This window comes from Myotis nattereri (genome assembly GCF_964212035.1).
Source record: "Myotis nattereri genome assembly, chromosome: X".
Taxonomy (NCBI): Eukaryota; Metazoa; Chordata; class Mammalia; order Chiroptera; family Vespertilionidae; genus Myotis; species Myotis nattereri.
Genome location: NC_138078.1, coordinates 143288900 through 143309542, shown reverse-complemented (window position 1 = coordinate 143309542; position 20643 = coordinate 143288900). Strand labels below are relative to the sequence as shown.

The 20643-nt window shown below is 40.5% G+C and overlaps 1 pseudogene across 1 annotated transcript; it reads left to right on the top strand.

The window, feature by feature from the left end:
* Positions 1-18639: 18639 nt before the first annotated feature.
* LOC308511933 (ferritin light chain-like) lies at positions 18640-19119 on the top strand (annotated as a pseudogene). Its single transcript has one exon. The product of its transcript is annotated as a ferritin light chain-like (transcript).
* Positions 19120-20643: the final 1524 nt, after the last annotated feature.

Here is a 20643-nt window from a genome sequence, read left to right as displayed (position 1 = left end):
GGCCGAGACCTGAGCAGACACTTCTCTCAAGAAGAAATACAAATGGCTAACAGATATATGAAAAGATGCTCAACTTCACTAGCTATTAAAGAAATGCAAATCAAAACTACAATGAGATACCAGGTCATGCCTGTTAGAATGGCCATTATCAACAAGACAAGTAATAATAGCTGTTTGAGAGGTTGTGGAGAAAAAGCAGCTCTCATTCACTGCTTGTGACAATGTAAACTGGTACAGATACTATGGAAAACAGTATGGCGGTTCCTCAAAAAACTAAGAATAGAGTTACCATATGACCCAGCAACCTCTCCTCTGGGAGTCTACCTGAAATTTTTGAAAGATCCATGATTTTAAAGAACAAGGCTTCTTTAAAGGCTCCTTGCCCTAAAATTCATCAATAGACGTTTTTATGGGTTACACCATACTTAAAGTGTATTCACGTCACCACAAGTTCCAGCACATAACAAGATGGGTAGCTATGACAATTGTTATCTAACTCCATAGGTACCGATATAGCTCAGAATTATCCTCTTAGACAAAAGGATTATTACCTTCTTAGATATCTCAATACAATTCCATTCAGTAATTTCTTGACTACTTACGATGTTTAAATTACTACTTAGTTATTTAATCCTCCCAACAACCCTATGAAGTATGTGAAAACACAATTCAGCCTCATGCCAAAGGAATAGTATCTGTTTTCACAAAACACACAGTTCAATAATGGTGACAGGTACTTAGACATGCAATTACAATGCAGGTATATTACGAAAAGAGTAAGCACAAGGTTATATAACAGAAATGCATTCTTACATGGTCCCCCGCCTGACCTCAAACAAGTTCCATTTGGTCATATAGCTTTTGCATAGCACAATCTCTGTGAAAATTGAGATGGATGTGTTTTTATGAGCAGGTAAATATACATGTGTTTTTCCAACTTGGTCAGACACAGGACTCCAAGATGGGGTTCTAGATGAGTCCAGTACCAGCAACCTCTTCTCTGACTGATGCAAATTACTTAATATGGGAAGGGAAATTTTTACTCATTGGGATCATATTTTTTTTAATAGAAAAGGAATTTTTTTCTTATTAGGAAAGCATTACATGTTGGTGCAAAAACAGATAGTAGTGGAAGAGAGATTTGTGAATCTCAGAGGGAGGGGGGTGGGAAAAAGAGATTAACCAGGGAACTTATATGCATATATGCATAGCCCAGGGACACAGACAATAATGTGGTGAAGGCCTGGAAGGGGTAGGGGCAGGATGGAGGGGGTCAATGAGGGAAAAAAGGGGGGGGGATATCTGTAATGCCCTCAACAATAAAGATAAATTTAAAAAAGAGAAATGTATGAAAACTTATCTGATAAGGTGGCATTTATGATCAGTGGTGAAACACTAGAACACAATTCAGCCAAGTTCCTTGCCACTTTATAACAAGAATGTCCTTTTTTCCATTAACACATTTCTCATTTCCAACTGAGTTCTCACCAGAACAGCCTTTAACATTCACATTTCTAGGAACATTCAGTCTATTATTATTTTTGTGTTCTCTCAGAAGATGGAAGTTTTCTCTCTAACACTCCTCTTTTCTCTCTGAGCCTTCATTAGAATTGCCTCTAACAGTGATATTTCTAGCATGTACCGTAAAACTATTCCAGCCTCTATCCATTACTCACTTAAAAAGTATCTTCCACATGTTTAGGTATTTGTTATGGTAGCATCCCATTTCTCAGTAGCAAAATCTGTCTTAGTGTGCTCAGGCTGCCATAACAAAATACCATGAATTGGGTGGTTTAAATAACAGACATTTATTTCTCATAGTTATGGAGGCCAGGAATCTGAGATCAGAATACCAGCATGGTCAGGTTTCACCAAGAACTCTCTTTCTGGCATAAAGACAGCTGCCTTTTGCTGTGCACTCACATGAAAAAGAGAAAGAGAAATCCAGAGCTCTCTGTTGCCTCTTCTTATAAGGGTATTAATCCCATCGTCGGAGCTCCACCCTTATGACCCCATTAACCTCAATTATCTCCCAAAGGCCCCACCTCGATAAACATTCACACTGGAGGCTATGATTTCAACACATGAATTTGGGGGTAGGGCCACACAATTCAGTTCATGGTAGTTAAACATTAGGATGTCCTGCAATGTGCACATGTCCCACATCCTATAGATCACCTCTACTCTTCCTAGGACTCATTTTACTCTGGATTCTGCCAACTATACCACATTGTGGTGGGAAGAAGCCCCACAGAATCATAATTTTTAAAAACAAGACATATTTCTTTTTTTTAAAAAAAGAAGGTAAGTGTGTACCAGTTAGTATCTGGGGATAGGCCCTCTTATATACAAGTTATGAGATCTGCTTTATGATCAACAAGGGTTAGAAGGACATTGAGACATTCAGGTAAAGAAAATGGTAAGTTGTGAACTCAGCAGAGTAAGGAATGGTGGATCTGGTGTTTATAAGTTAGGAAATGTAAAAAAAAAAAAAAAAAAAAAAGACTATTTAATAAGACTTACAGGCCAGCCAGCGTGGCTCAGTGGTTGAGTGTTGACCTAGGAGCCAGGGGGTCACGGTTTGATTCCCGGTTGGGGTGCATGCCTGGGTTGCAGGCTCGATCCCCAGTGTGTGGTGTGCAGGAGGCAGCCCATGATCCTCTCTCATTGTGGATGCTTCTATCTCTCTCTCCCACTCTCTCCCCTCCTCTCTAAAATCAATTAAGAAAATTTCTAAAGACTTCCTGATTACTGAAGACAATGGTCGCTGCCTCGGTCTGTGTCTCCCAATATTTCCTCCCAAAATAATCCTATATAATAAAAGGCTAGCATGCAAATTGTCTCCTCGACTGGGAGTTTGACCGGGGGGCGGGGCCAGCCAGCCAACTGCCTGCGACCCCTCGCCTCAGCCAGCTGGACCCCACCCATGCATGAATTCGTGCACCGGGCCTCTAGTACATAATACCAACAAATTTAAAAGCCATGAAAACCACATAGTAAACATAACTTGAAGGCACAAAAATCCCCAAACCTAAAATAATTCTAAGTTTATATAAAAAAAAACCAAAACTAAATCCCAGCAAGTAGTCTCTCACATTCATGCTACATCATAAACTTTTGTAGTGAGCAAGGGCAGGCTGGGGAGGGGGGGGCGGGGAAGGGGGGGAGGAAACACTGTAGGGAATAAGAGAGCTAGTCATGGGTCTAATGTTGATCTAAAATCATTGAAAGAAAGAATAAGTTCTCCTCAAATATGAAAATATTTTAAGTGCCCTTGTAGACCAGAGCACAGAGTACAGGGAAGTAACTTAAAAGTATGCATAATTTGAAGTACCAATCTTCAAAAGGCATGGCTTCTACGGAAGAAATAAAAGGCCAAGGAGAAGTGAGAAACAGCTTTTGGTAACTGGGTGCTGAAGGGAAAATGAAAGAAAAAGAGAACATTTAGGGTCCTATAAGAAAAAAAGAGAATAGAAAAAAATCAGAGAAACACAACCCCTCCCTTCACCGCCAAAATAAAAAATAAAGACTCTGGACTTTGATACAATAGCAGAAGATGGTGTGCCTTTAAACTAGAAATATTAGAAACCATCACGCATACACAAAAATTCTAGAGGACTGCTCAGTAAATCTATACAGAGTTATTACCAAAACATCAGAGAACAAGGTTCGACACACCTCAACTGATAAAACATTCCATTTCAGAAAACAACTATGAAGCATAAAAAAACTGCAAGACAACATTCCAAACTAAATTAAACACATGCAAACAAATATTTGGAGGTATGAAAAAAAATCACCTCGATTCAGACTTTCAAAGAATCAAGAGAAAACAGAGAAGATTGAACTGTGAAAATAAATGGAAGAAAAAGGCAAAATTATAAGTGAACATAAATTAAAAGGTTCCCAAGGGAAAGTAGACTCAAGAAAATTTAATAACATGCATTTAAAAATGCAGAAAAATAAAACAAAGAAGGAAGTTAAAGGGATCAGAAAGAAATTGGTGAATTGAAAGAGAAGCAAAGAAAGAATGGCAGTTGTATAATTGCAATCACTGGAAAGGAAAAAAAATGGAACAAAAATAATTTAAAATTTTAAACTATAATCCCCCCCCCCAAATTTCAAAATTAAAGACCTCAGTCTACATATTGAAAGATTACACTGCATTCCTGGGGAAATTAATCAAAATTATCAAATCCTAGACATAGCCTAATAATCTATTAAATATCAAAGAAGACAAAATTATAGTCTCAAGGCCTCTAGGCAAAAAGATTAAATAACTTATGTAGACAAATGAACTAATCTGGAATTAGGCTTTCCAAAAAACAACACACAAAGCAAGGCAACAATAAAACAGCATTTTTTTTTTAATATTTTGATTTTGTACAGAGAGGAAGGGAGAGGGACAGAGAGCTAGAAACATCAATGAGAGAGAAACATCGATCAGCTGCCTCCTGCACACTCCCCACTGGGTATGTGCCCGCAACCAAGGTACATGCCCTTGACCGGAATCGAACCCAGAACCCCTGAGTCCACAGGCCGACGCTCTATCCACTGAGCCAAACCGGTTAAGGCTAAAACAGCATTTTTAAGAAAGTCAAGGAAAGAGTGTGAACCAACGATTTTTTATCCAGTGAAGCTAGTCTTCAAAATCAAGGTAATAGAAAAAAAGTTTTAAACAAAATAGAACTTAAAATTTCCTGGCCCGGCCAGCATGACTTAGTGGTTGAGCATCAACCTATGAACCAGGAGGTTATGGTTCCATTCCTGGTCAGGGCACATGCCCAGGTTGTGAGCTTGATCCCCAGTGTGGGGTGTGCAGGAGGCAGCTGATCAATGATTCTCTCTCATCATTGATGCTTCTCTCTCTCTTCCTCCCCCTTCCTCTCTGAAATCAATAAAATATTTTTTAAAAGATGCAAATCAAAACAGCAATGAGGAACCATCTCACACCTTTCAGAATCACTATTATCAACAAATCAACAAACAACAAGTGCTGGCAAGGATGTGGAAAAAAGGAACCCTCGTGCACTGCTGGTGGGAATGCAGACTGGTGCAGCCACTGTGGTAAACAGTATAGAGTTTCCTTAAAAATTAAAAATGGAACTCCCATTGGACCCAGTAATCCCATTTCTAGGAATATATCCCAAGAAATCAGAAACATCAATCAGAAAGAGTATATGCACCCTTATGTTCATAGCAGCACAATTTATAATAGCTAAGATTTGGAAATAGCCTAAGTGCCCATCAACAGATGAGTGGATTAAAAAGCTGTGGTACATTGCCCTAACTTGTTTGGCTCAGTGGATAGAGCGTCAGCCTGTGGACTCAAGGGTCCCAGGTTCTATTCCAGTCAAGGGCATGTACCTGGGTTGCGGGCACATCCCCAGTGGGGGGTGTGCAGGAGGCGGCTGGTTGATGTTTCTCCCTCGTCGATGTTTCTAACTCTCTATCCCTCCCCCTTCCTCTCTGTAAAAAATCAATAAAATATATATATTTTTTTTAAAAGCTGTGGTACATCTACGCAATGGAATACTATGCTGCTGTACAAAAAGAAAGAAAGAATTACCATTTGCAACAGCATGGATAGAACTGAAGAGCATTATGCTAAGCGAAATAAGCCAGTCAGAGAAGGATAAGTATCACATGATCTCACTCATTTGTGGAGGGGGTAATATATCAACCAAAGGACTTATATGCATGCATAGGAGCATAACCAATGGACACAGACATTAGGGTGGTAAGGGCATGTGCTGGGGGGTGGGAGCGACTGAGGAGAGGTCAATAGGGGGAAGGAGACATATGCAGTACTTTCAACAATATAGAATTTAAATTAAAGAAATTTCTGTACCAATGTACCCATAAGCAATTTTACAAAGGTGTAAGTACAATAGTTATGCAAACATTATTGCTGAGGGAAGCTCTGTGATGGGTAAAAGGGGCCTCTGTGTACCATTTTTGAAACTTCTTTTTTTAAAATACATTTTTATTGATTTCAGAGAGGAAGGGAGAGGGAAAGAGAGATAGAAACATCAATGATGAGAGGGAATCATTGATTGGCTGCCCCCTGCACATCCCCTACTGGGGATTGAGCCTGCAGCCCACGCATGTGCTCTTGACCAGAATCGAACCCAGGACTCTTCAGTCTGCAGGCTGACGCTCTATTCACTGAGCCAAACCAGCTAGGTGCAGTGGTTCTCAACTTTGGCTGCACATTAGAATCACCTGGGAAGCTTTTTAAAATCCTGATTTCTGGGCCTCATCCTCCGGAAATTCTGTTTCTTTGTTATTAATGTTGTGGCCCCACACTATAACAAAGAAATAGAATTTCCGGAGGATGAGGCCCAGAAATCAGGATTTTAAAAAGATTCCCAGGTGATTCTAATGTGCAGCCAAGGTTGAGAACCACTGAGCTAGGGTTTAAAACTTCTTTTAATTCTGTAGTTACTTCAACAAAAGTTTCAAAAAAGTTTAAGTACAAAAGGTAACCACTAGAAAAAATATAAACCTTTCTGAGTATAAAAATAAATAAATAAGCAAGCAAGTGATTATAAAAAGCACATCTTGTAGTCAAGGAATCATAAAATATCACAGAAGATACTATGACTAAACATGTCAGTTATATCAATAAATATGAATGGGTTTAATTTGTCTATTAAAATATTTCCAATTTCACTCACAAAACAAGACCTAATCATATGCTACATGCAAGAGGCCATAGAAAACAAAGTGATTCAGAAAAGCCAAAAATAAAAGAAGGGATAAAGATATACTGAGAAATAGAAACAATATGAAATCGGGGTAGTGATTCTTATATCAGACAAAATAGAATTCAAGTCAAAAGCACTGAATGTGATCTTATTTATTACAAAATACTTCTTCTCAGGTATCAATAAAACAATCAGAAGAATTGATTATACGTTAGTTCACCAAAAAAGGCTAGTAACTTACAAGAAGAGAACCAAGATGGCGGGATGTAATTGTGGGAGACGCCTGTACTCACTGCCTCCCACAATTACATCAAAATTACAACTAAAATACAGAACAACCAAGAAATGGATCTTAACTCCCCAGCTCTAGAGTGTGGGCTGTGTTTAGTGATTTGTTTCCAAAGAATATGAAAGGGGGAAGAGTAGGAGTAACTTTACAGTGGAGAAAACTAACAAACAGTACCTCAAAACAAGTGTATTTGTCAGGGTTCTTCGGAAAAACAGAACCAATAGGAGACACACACACACACACACACACACACACACACACACACATTATAGAAATTGGCTCCCACAGCTATGGAGGCTGAGAACTTCCACAAAGTGCCATCTGCAAGCTGGAGACCCAGGAAAGCTGGTGGTATAATTCAGTCTGAGACTAAAGGCCTGGGAACTGGGGTGGGAGGGAGGAGTGGGCACAGGTGTAAGTCCCAGAGTCTGAAGACCCAAGAACCAGGAGCTCCAATGTCTGAAGAAAAAAGAAGATAGATGCCCCAACTCAACAAGAGAAAAGGAATTAGCCCTTCTTTTGCCCTTTTGTTCTATTTGGGCCCTCAACGGATTAGATGATGCCTATCCACAATGGTAAAAGTGAATCTTCTTTACCCAGTCTACCAATTCCAATGCTAATCTCTTCTGGAAAGACCCTCACAGACACACTGAGAGATCATGTTTACCAGCTATTTTGACATCCTTACTCAATTTGACACATAAAATGAACCATCACAAGTCCACCATTTGTCAACTTGGCACTTATACAGATCTCTTTACATCATATTTAATCTCCAAATAAAGACAATGAACAAGGTCATAATTCCACCTAACATGATACAATTGTCCTTCATATAACCTAAAACACACTAACCCCTTCCCCAGAAGAGAAGGTAAAGTCCTCGAGTGAGGTTTACTCTTCCCCCGATGGCCTGTAACTTGAATAGTATGATGTAAACTTAACAATACTTAAATACTAAGATATCAACCCAATACACCATATGTTACATGATAAAGGAATAAGAGAGAAATGAAAACAAACATATTTGCTCAATATGTGTATATGTATGGAAACAAAATAAGGAAGAAATAGTCACGATTACCAGTACAGTCCTCATTTCTGTAACTGGTCACATGTCCCATTTATAACTACCTTCTTCTACTACCCATTCTGTATTCTTTTTGGCCCTCAGTAAGCACCTCAGCCAGTTGTGATTCTTTACATGATGAGTTGACCTAAACCTTCATTCCTGAAAGGTCTGGGCCATTAGTAGTCCTGTCTGGATTGGGTTGTTGCAGTTTTCCACCGATCATAATCACAAGGCATGGTAGTGCTAAGACACACCCTAAGGGCTCTCCTGTATTCCAGACACACTCTTCCTTACCTTCAGTGGGCAGCATTAGTCCAATTTCCCCTTGGTGGTCAGGATCAATCACCCCAACCAACAAAATAACTCTCTTCTTTGCCTGCTGATTCGTAGGCACGAGAAGCCCAAAGTGACCAGGTGGCAAATCAAAGGAATCATTGCTGTATCTCCTGATGGAAGCTTTCCTCTCTCTGGATCTAAGACTGCCGCAGGCTAGGGTTCAGGATCTGAAGGAGGGGTCGCACAAATGAAAACACTAGACAAGAAATATGAACTTAGAAGGCATGGGGGGCCAGGTGGAGACCTCTCTTTTGGAGAGGCACACTGAAACCTGGCCTTATCCACTTTTTATTCAGTTTTAGATACACATCTTGCCCTCAGTAAAGCACGGCAAACAGATAGCAGACAGACCGTCTCTAAGGTCAATAAAGATCAGTAAAGATCAGTAAGGTTCAGTAAACATGTACTTTGAGGTTATTAGGTCAGGAAATTGCATTGAGCCACCGCTATCTCAACACAGCCCTGCTAACGCCCAAGGTCCATCAGCCTTCCACGTTCCTTGGTGCACTCTTATGACAGTATTGGGAAAATGGTGGCTTCCCGAATAAGACCTCCAGGCCAGAAGAGCATAAAGTTGCAGGGACAGGAAGCAAAAATTTTGCTGGTGGCTCACTAGGAGCAATAGTGAGTGGTCCACTCCCACTTCCTCCCCTTGATTCCTGGACCCATGAACCCTGGCTATGCGAGAGAGAGAACCATAGATTGGACACCGGCTCAGAGCATATACATCCTTCTGGAGAACCTTGCTCCAACCATGCAATGCATTGCCACCTAGCTAGCACTGTAATTAAGTCTTCAGAAGGCCATCCCACCTTTCCATCAAGCCAGTGGCTACCATCACATGCTCAGACAACTCAGCCAGAACCTCCGCATCGTCCTCATTTCCTCTTTTGCCCTCACATGTCACTTCTCTGTCCTTAGTTTCAGGAAAGGGGTGGAGACAAGTCACAACATAGAGAAATGTGGAACAAAAAGGGGGACATGAAACTATTCTGCTGACTCTGGGCCAACTTTGGTGAATTTCTCACGGACTGGTCAAGAGGTCAGGGTTTTCACATTGTTAACGTCCAGACACTACTGCCACCACCAATCTGGGTCCAGGCCCCACCTTGCCACCTCCTCAGGATCCCAGGTACATGTGACTGCACCATGAATGTCAGTCATGCTGCCCAGTGCCTCCGTGCCTGTGGGCCTGGACCCGCATATCTACATGCTGGCACCAGCCTATCTGCTTTGCTCACACACATGCTCCATTTTCAAATCTGACTTCACGTATATAACAAAAGCTCAAATACAAAACTATTAAGAATTTCAGTCCTAGCTGGTTTGTCTCTGTGGATAGAGCGTCAGCCTGCGGACCAAAAGGTCCCAGGTTCGATTCTGGTCAAGGGTACAAACTTTGGTTGCAGGCTCCTCCAACTAATCGATGTGTTTCTCTCACATTGATGTTTCTCTCTGTCTTTCCCTCTCTCTTCCACTCTCCCGAAAAATCAGTGGGAAAATATCCTCAAGTGAGGATTAAAAAACAAAAAAGAGAGAAAAGAATTTCAGACAGCAACAGCAGAGCATTAAAGCAAGCATGAGGCAGGGGGCTTCTGACTCCAGGGCCCTATGCAAAGGTTGCACACCACGTGCAGGAGGCCAGCTCTGGTCACATTTAATGACACCTATTTACAGAAATTTGATTCATTGATACAGAGAACTTGTTTTTATTTAGGTTATCTGTCTTTCTCTTAATAATCCTGCTTGATTTTCATTAGCTTGAATGCTTTGTCAGAGCTGAAAAGCAGATTCTTTCTACTTTTTCCCCATACAGGAAAAATAGCTTCGTAATTTTTTTTTTTTAAAGAATTTTTAAATTGCCCAGCTGGCATGGCTCAGTGGTTGAGTGACAACCTATGAACCAGGCGGTCACGGTTAGATTCCCAGTCAGGGCACATGCCTGGGTTGTGGGCTCAATTCCCAGTGTGGGGTGTGCAGGAAGCAGCCGATCAATGATTCTCTCTCATCATTGATATTTCTATCTCTCTCTCCTTCCTCTCTGAAATCAATTTAAAAAAGAGATAAATTTCTTTTAAAAATTTTAAAAAATTGATTTAAACTAATTTCCAGAAGGGGAATGTACAGCTTACAGATTATTGGGGTAACAGGATAGTCTTCCATAGAAAATCAAAGTATAATTAACTAGGATGAGGCCATACGACATCCATGAAACAAAAATAGGTTGGCATTGAAAAAAAATAACTTGAAAATTAAACTTAAAAATATTATAGTTAAAATTGTAAAATATTTAAATTAGGTAAATAGCTAACTGGATGTATCTGGCACATAATTTAATGAACAAATGGTCAAATTATGGGATTTTCCCAGCAGGCTATACAAAGGAATAAATGAACAGAAAAGATGTGCGAAATGTTGAAACATTTAAGATCGATTCAAAAGTGCCAGCATCTATCGTTTAATAGTCATTGGAGAGAAAAGGCAAGAAATGACAACTTTAAAACATTACAGAATCGCCGAAACCGGTTTGGCTCAGTGGATGGAGCGTCGGCCTGGGGACTGAAGGGTCCCAGGTTCGATTCCGGTCAGGGGCATGTGCCTTGGTTGCGGGCACATCCCCAGTGGGGAGTGTGCGGGAGGCAGCTGGTCGATGTTTCTCTCTCATCGATGTTTCTGACTCTCTGTCTCTCTCCTTTCCTCTCTGTTAAAAAAAAAAAAAAAAAACATTACAGAATCGAATAAAAAAAAATAGCAGACCCAGTTCCAGCAGAGTGAATGAGGATGTTCACAGAGTAAGTTAGAGACGTTTCTGTCGTTTCTCTGGACTCTAAAACAGTGTAAAACCCATAGAGGCTCAGATTCCTCATTTTTAAAAGTATTTATAACCAAAGGACTTGTATGCATGCATATAAGCATAACCAATGGACATAAGACACTGGGGGAGAAGGGAAGCTGGGGGAATGTCAAGAAGGGGGGAAAAAAGGAGACATATATAATACTCTTTGTAATACTTCAAGCAATAAAACAAATTTTTTTAAAAAAAAAGTATAATAGTACATTTATCTCCAGCTATAATGTAGAGTAAATATATTCATGTGGAAAATCCTTTAAGAAATTACTGGCATACAGTCAGAGAAAGATAAATACCACATGATCTCACTGATTTGTGGACTATAGAGAACAACATAGACTGATGAACGGACAGATCCAAAGACAGAGAAACAGCTATCAGACTATCAATCCCCAGAGGGAAAGTAGGGGAGGGTTGGGGTAAGGGGAAGAGATCAACCAAAGGACTTGTATGCATGCATAGAAGCCAAACCAATGGACATGGACAATAGGGGGATGAGAGCATGAGTGGGTGGGGGGGAGGTTGGGGGTTAATGGGGGGATGAGGACACATTTGTAATACCTTAACAATAAAGAAATTAAAGATAAAAAAAGAAATTACTGGCATAGAATAAGAGCAATGAAACGTGCTAGTCAAATAAAATAACCAGTTGGGCAAATTATTGCCCTTCCTATCAAATGAGAATATATAAGGGAACTTAAGTATTGACGGGATTTTTTAAAATATATATTTTATTGATTTTTTTACAGAGAGGAAGGGAGAGGGATAGAGAGTTAGAAACATCGATGAGAGAGAAATATCGATCAGCTGCCTCCTGCACACCCCCTACTGGGGACGTGCCCACAACCATGGTACATGCCCTTGACCGGAATCGAACCTGGGACCCTTCAGTCCGCAGGCCGATGCTCTATCCACTGAGCCAAACCGGTCAGGGCTTGACTGGATGTTTTATGTTGGACACTATCAATTCTGCCATAGACAGGATTTGGGGCATGTCAGGACCCAAGTGAAGGCCCTTTGGATGATTTTCCCTGAGTGATACAGAGAAAAGTATTTGTCCCAAGTACTTCCTGGAGCTTCAGAGCCTCAATCGTGTTTGTCCCTAAATAACCACATGTATTAACTAATAACTTTCTCATGTTTTCTAGAAGCAGGAGCTTCTAACAAATGTCCTTGTTTGCCCTGCAAAAGGAAGGTTTTCTGAGTAAGCTGTATCTAAGGCACCTTAGCCTGTAATCTGATGCTCAGCTCAAAATTACTCTATGCCTGGCCAGTTTTCTCAATGGTTAGAGTTTCAGCCCGCAGACTAAAGGGTCAAAAGTTGGATTCTTGTTCAAGGGCAGAGTTCGGTTGAGGTTTGATCCCTGACCCCAGTCAGGGTGCATGCGGGAGGCAACCAATTGATGTGTCTCTCTCTCCCTCTCCTCCCTCTCTTCCACTCTCTCGCTAAAAATCAATGGAAAAAATACCCTCAGGTGAGGATTTAAAAACATTACTCTCTCTGGTTGATAATATTTTTGAACTCAACTTTCTGGAAATGTAGTGTTTAACTTCAGGAGCACTGTGCTATAAAATTACTTTCAAGCACACAAGCCATCATGGTCAAGGCAATTTGGCTCCGAGCATTCCTAAGTGTGTTCAAGGCAAAAGCATTCCAGAAAGTGGTACAAGATAACCATCATAAATACCATTTGTTGATTTCTCACTATATGCCAGTCATTGTGTCTAATTTAATTATCCTAAAAGTTCTGTGATGTTAACATTATTTGCTTTTGATAAATGTGGAAATGCATTCTCACATACCATAAATTGAGCGATTTTCTTAAGGCAACAGGTAGGAAGATTCAGAGCTGGGTTTGAATCCAGACCAATGTTTCTTCATTTTTTTTTGTAATTGTATTTTTTTATTCATATTTGAGCATTTATTCCAATAATGCCGGCAGTATGGGGAAGCAGCAGGCCATCCACGAAAGTCTGCTGTGCACCTCCCCATAAACCAGCTACTTATATGGGATAGAAGAACAAAGATTACATGGGGGAGTATGCAAATGGAATAAGAATGGGTACCATATAATGGTTACAGATTATAGGCAATGTGGGCTGGGGGTTTGCAAAGGGCAGGGGCAACTGGGACTCCATTGTTTCCTTTCTGAGACCAAGTTGTTAATCTTTCCATGACAATGGGCAGTTCTTGGATACTCCCCTGTCCCAGGGCCTTCCAACTCTCAGCCAGGTTAGAATGTGCTTTCTAATCAGAACAGAACAATCACGGTTAACAGAGCGTTAATATTTCTGGCCCTAACATTCCCCACTGGTATTTTTATCATCTCATATCTATGATACTAGTTTTAGGTAGAAAGTTTCACCCTGCATCCCCTCGAACTGCTTTCAAGGCACAAGTAACTCTATTTTTAGCTTTCTCCCTAATAATAAAGTGTACATTTATTAGCAAAGCCCTGGGAGACCTCACCTTTGTTGTTCTCTCCAGTTTCAGTTGTTTATCTCCATTCTGCCCCTTCTCACTGTGCTCTAGGAACATTGGTCTTTTTGCTGTTCATATTTTTTGCCGGTCTTACCTCATGACATTGCTACTTGATGTTCCTTCTTCCTAAAATACACTTCTTCAAAATCTGCACACTACCCTCATCTCATCATTCCGGTCTCAAGTCAAATGTCAACTCCTCAAAGATTTCTCCACAACCCCTAGCTATAGCCCAGAGCATACAAGTATGTCTGACACATACGAGGCACCAAATAAATATTTACTTTCTAAAATTCTGGTATCTTGCCCTGCTGGAGTAGCTCAGTGGCTGAGCATCAACCAGTGAACCAGAAGGTCACAGTTTGATTCCTGATCAGGGAATATGCCCGGGTTATGGACTCATCCCCAGTAGGGGGTGTGCAGGAGGCAGCCGATTGATGACTCTCTCTTATCATTGATGTTTCTCTCTCTCTCCCTCCCTTTCTGAAATCAATAAAAATATATTTAAATAAATAAAATACTGGTATCTTAAAGTACCATTACACACACACACACACACACACACACACACACACAGCATTAATTAAGCTTCTATGAAGTATGTGAGCCTATTGCAGTCACCCCATAGAGAATCAATAGTTTATTAACTCACATAATGAGGCTTTCTGGGGAGAGCAGGACCAAGATTCATTTGAGAGAGCTGGGAAAAGAGACTGATTTAGGGCTTTATGGTGGTTAAGAGCTGGCCCTGGGGTGAGGGTTCCTGTGAACTGGGGCTACTGCGGTTCAACGTTCTGTCAGAGTTCTTTATCCACTTGCCCAGATGTGGGGCAGAAGATAGGAAAAGAGTAAGGCTTCAAAACTGTCAATGGTCAAACAACAACAAAAATGGAGTCCAACTTGTTATTACACACTACCCCACTCTCCTTCACATCAGATATCTCCCCATCTGAGTTCTGGTCATCTAAACCCTGATGTCACCCTTCTTTTTTTCTTCCAATACCCCCTTCCACAGAAACAACAAGGTTTTTGCTTCCTTGCCTATGTGTTAAAGTGTCAAGAAGGGAAATCTTTCTTCAGTGCTTAGTCATGACCCAGTCCTTGTACCCAATGTTTGTGTAACTGTCGACCTGCCAGTCTGATCCACAGCTCTGCTGGACTCTACCTTCCTCTCTTCTCACAAACCTGCCTCTTCCTCTTCTACCTTCCTCCCTACCATCAGAGAATCCACAAGAACACGAACGAACACAAACACACGAACACACACACACACACACACACACACACGCAGATCATTTTCAAAACTTGTTGATTTTATTGTCACCATCAATGTACCCTTTTGGGGGTGTGATTTAGTCTCTATGGGTTGGCTGTTTCTGCAGAGCCTCCACTAGAGACATGAGGATAGTTGCAGCTCTCTGCACTCTACTACACACAGGGCACTACACAGGCAGAATCTGAGTCCCTACGAATCAGGAGAGCTGCTGGTGTAACTCCCAATCCAAAGGCAGAAGATGAGATGAGATGCTCCAGGTCCAATAGTGAGGCAGGGAAGGGGATGAATTTCTCTTTCTTCATTTTGTCCTATCTAGTCTCTCATCAGTTTTTATAATAGCCACTCACAATGAGGAGGGCAATGTACTTCACTGAGTCTACAGATCCAAATGCTCATTTCATCTGGAAACACCCTCACAGACATACCCAGATAGCATGTTTAGTCTGGACACCCCATGGCCAGTCCAGCTGACACAGAGTTAACCATCACAAGTTGAGTTACACATCACAAGGGGTCACAACAAGTTGACCTCTTATCAACTTGACACACATACACATCTCCTTAAATGATACTTAATCTCAAATGGAGATAATAACAAGGTCATTATTTCACCTAACATGATACAACTATCATGGATCAAGTTGAAAATGAACTAACCCTTTCCCCAGAAGAGGAGTTAAAGTCCTTGAGAAATATTACAGAAATAAAAATTAAAACAAAACTGAGATACCATTTCTCACCATCTCTCATATGTTGCTGGCAGAACTGCAAACTAAGACTTGCAGAGGGTCATTTAGCAGTATCTTTACATGTGTACTTACATTTTGACCCAGCAATCCCATTTTTCTGAATTTACCTCAAAATATACTTCTAACAAAATAAAAACATACATATTTGATTATTAATTGCAGCATTGTTTATAATTGCAAAGTATTATAAACAATTTAAATGCCAACACATAGGCGAGTTGTTGAGCAAACTTGGTACATCCACATAATGGAGTACTAGACAGCTATGAAAATGAATAAGGAAAATCTCTATGAACCAAACTGTGATTTCTAGAATGTTTATCATTAAGTTAAAAAGATAAGTCTAGAGAAGTTTATTCTACTCTAATTTTTATGTAACAAATGAAGGGAAATAAAAGAACATTTATAGATGAAACACAAAAAGGAAACCAGAAACAAATAACATTGGCTACGTACAAGGAGTAAAAAGGGTGGGGAAGAGAGGAAGTTTTATCATTTCTATGTATATAGTTTTGAATAGTGTAGACATTTTATAATTATGTTAATGTTCTACATATTAAAAAGATAAAATAAAATCAACAAGGATAGGAGAACAATAATCCAAAAACTAAATGAAAACATACAAAGGATTCCAACTACAGCTTTCCCCTTTATCCACAGGGGATATGTATCAAGACCCCTCAGGGGATCCCCCTAAAATCATGGATAGTGTCAAACCCTATATATATTGTACTATGTTTTTTTCCTATACATATATACACACACACATACTATGATAAAGTTTAATTGATAAATTAGGCAAAGTTAAGAGATTAACATCAATAACTGATAATAAAATAAAACAATATATGACCTTTCTTTGGCATACCTGAACTGCTGGCATCACAACTCTTGCACGTTGGGGCCATTATTAAGTAAAATTAGAGTTACTTGAACACAAGCACTGCAGTACCATGACAGTCAATCTGATAACTGAGACAGCTACAGGTATTGTGTACAGCATGGATACACTAGACAAAGGGATGATTTACATCCCAGGCAGGACAGAACAGGGTGGCACAAGATTTCATCATACTACTCAGAATGGTGCACAATTTAAAACGTATGATTGTTTCTTTCTGGAAATTTCTATTTCATATCTTTAGACCACAGTTCACCCTGGGAAAGTGTAACTGTAGATTAAGGGGAATTACTGTATACTTCAACGAACTAACAAGCACACTCAAGGGACAAAATGGAGAAATTCCTACCAAGATACAAACTACTGAAACTAATTCAAGAAGAAATAGACAATCTATGGCAAATGAAGAGATTAAATTAGTAATCAAGGAACTACCCACAAAGAAAAGTCCAGGCCCATATGACTTCACTGCTGAATTTTAGCAAACATTTTAAAAAAACAGTTATCATTGTTCACAAACTCTTCCAAGAAACATAAGGGAAAAGAACACTTCCCAACTCATTTTATGAGGCCAATATTACCCTGATATTAAAACCAGACAAGGACTACAGCTGCCGTGGATACTGATTCCCCTAATGGATTTGAGCAAAGTAAATTGAAAACCTTCTGGAAAGGATTCGCCATTCAGAACATTTGTGAATCACAGGAAGAGGTCAAAATATCAACATTAACAAGAGTTTGAAAGAAGCTGATTCCAACCCTCATGGGTGACTTTGAAGGGTACAAGACCTCAGTGGAGGAAGTAACTGCAGATGTAGTGGAAGCAGCAGGAGAACTAGAGTTAGGAGTGGAGCCTGGAGATGGAACTAAATCACTGCAATCTCATGATACAACTTGAACAGATGAGGAGTTTCTTCTGTGGATGAGCAAAGAAACTGGTTTCTTGAAATGGATTTACTCCCGGTGAAGATAATTTACTCCTCGTGAAAATGCCTAGAAACCTAATTGCAAAATAACATTTTCACTAAAAAAACACAGGGCTCCTTGCAGAAACAGCTGATTCCAGGTCTGGGACAGAAAGGGTGCCTGGTGAAGCTGTAACATCATTTCATACCACCAGCAAGGAAGCTAGAAACGAACAGGGTCCTGTCCAAGGGACTCAGGAGCCAAAGATGGGACAATTTGAACATTACTAAGGTGGAAACACACTGAATACATTTCAATGCATAAATTCATAATGATCCTTTTGAGAAAACCTTATTGGTCACATTTGGAAGACTAGAGAAATAGTTCATTATATTGAAAACTGGTGAATAGAGGGAAAGAATCAAGCACAATTCTTGTTTGTTTTATGTATAATCATATCTCAGACTATAATAATCATCTTTATACAGAGAAGTTTCTCTTTCTAGAAATAGCCCAGCTAATAAGTAAAGAATGATACAATATAAATATAACCGTTTTGTAAACCCTCATGAAATAATGGATCTGAGAAAAGATTATTAATAGCTGAGCTGCTAACATCACAAAAAAAGGGACATTATTGTGTCCAGATGGAAGTACCCAAGACCACATGCCAAATAATCAAACATAAATCTCTCAAACCCTATAGTTAAATACCAGGTTACAGAAATGCAAGGAAGAGCAGAATATGTTAAACAGTACCTTAGGGATTCAAAGGAGCAAATTTCAGACCTCAGACCATAGATAATTCTACAGGACAAAAAAGACCGAGTTTCTTGAACAAATAAATTGCAAAGGAAACAAAGGGGAGGTGGAGCAATTATATATTAAAAGAGACTTTAGAGTCATGCCACCTAATAGCAGTGTATGGACTTTGAGTAGTGATTCAAACAAACTAAAAAAATCTGAGCCTCTGACCACCCTCCAATCTCTTTTCCTTCGGAACCATCCTCAGCCTCTGAAACCAGTCAACACCGTTTTTGATCTTAACGCCTTATTGCCGAACAGCCATGAGCTCCCAAATTCGTCAGAATCTTTCCACTGAGTGGAGGCTGCCATCAACCGCCTGGCCAACCCACATCTGCGGGCCTCCCACACCTACCTCTCTCTGGGCCTCTATTTCCATAGTGACCATGTGGCTCTGGAGGGCGTGGGCCATTTCTTCCGAGAGTTAGCTGGGAAACTCAGCATGGTGGCCGCATTCTCTCCAGAACGTGCTGAAGCCTCCCCAAGAGTGGGCAAAACTCAGGATGCCATGGAAGCCACCATGGCCTTGGAGGGGAACCTGAACCAGGCCCTTTTGGACCTGCAGCCCTGATTCTACCCGCACAGACCCTCAGCTTTGTAACTTCCTGCAGAACCACTTCCTGGGTGAGCAGGTGAAACTCATCAAGAAGATGGGCTACACTTGATTCACCTCCACAGCCTGGCCACCCCAAGCTGGGTTGGGTGAGTATCTCTTCCAAAGGCTCGCCCTCAAGCACAACTAGGACCCTTTGGAGCCCAGAGGCCTTTCAGGGCCCCTCTGCATCCCATGGTATCTGGCTCTTGCCTGAGCCTCTCCCTGAAACCCCTAGCCATCCTTTTAACCACCCTGTAGCCCTCTCCCATGCACTGGACCAATGGAAACAATAAAGCTTTTTATAAAAAGCTTTAAAAGAGCTTTAACAACAACAACAACAACAAAAACACACCAAAAAACAGACAAGGACATTACAATAAAAGAAAACTATAGACCAATAAATATTATGAATATGAATGTAGAACTCTTCAAAACTACTAGCAAACCAAATTCAAAAACATATTTTAAAAATTATACATCATGATCAAGTAGGATTTACACCAGGGATGCAAGGTTAATTCAACATTCAAAAATCAATTGATGTAATATATCATGTCAAGAGAATAAAAACAAAAATCATATGATCATCTGAACAAACAAAGAAGAAGCATTTGACTAAATCATTAGGACTACACTAAAAAGCTATTAGGACTAATAAATGAGTTTAGCAAGTTGAAAAATATAAATCAATATAAAATCAATTGTATTTTATACATTTGCAATGAACAATCCAAAAATAAAATTAAGAAAACAATTCCAAAAATTTTAAATGCTTTAATATTAGAAAAAATAATCATATTCACAATAGCATAAAAAGAATAAAATACTTCTTAAGAATAACTTAGACAGGGAGAAACCAAGATGGCGGCATAGGTAAACACCAGAAATTGCTGCCTTGCACAACCACTTCAAAACTACATCTAAAAGACGGACATCATCCAGAACCACAGGAAGTCTGGCTGAGTGGAAATTCTACAACTAGAAGGAAAGAGAAAAGCACACTGAGACTGAGAGGAGGTGCGGAAGTAAAGTGCTGAGGTGGGAGGCGCACGCAGAAAGGGCTGGCAACTGAGGACACAGTTGTCTTTTTCAATTGGGAGGGAGTCTCAAGCTCCTGACTGCTCTGAACTCCAGTTCTGGGCGAGTCTCTGGGGACCCAGACTCATACGGGGAGAAACTGGACTGTAGGGCATCGGGCAGAACTTGAGGGTGGCTTTCTCTCAAAGGAGCTTGCAGCAATTATCGCAGGACACTGAGACCTGGTGCCTCTTAGGGCAGGGCTGAGGATCAGCCATTGCTGTTTGCTCCACCCTGTTGATTCCCTAAGATCCCCCCCCACCCAAGCTGTGCACAGAGGCGATTGTATATGAATGGCCTGGCCCTTTGCAATCTAAAATTACCTAACAAACTGAAGCTGGGTCAGAGAGACCCAGAACATCCAAAAGAAAGCCCAAGGCCCCACAGCAGCTTACATTGCTTCACAGCTGGGCCTCACCTGGGAACCTCCAAACCCCAAACAAAGAAGAGGAATCTGCAGATCTCTCCATGGCTCCTGCTGGGTAGCCTCAGGCAGAAGCTAAATTAGCACCTCCTTGGAGATCCAAGAGCCAGTGTACCCAGTGGTCAGAGTGGCACCATCCAGATTACAACTCCTCAGATCCATAAGGGACAC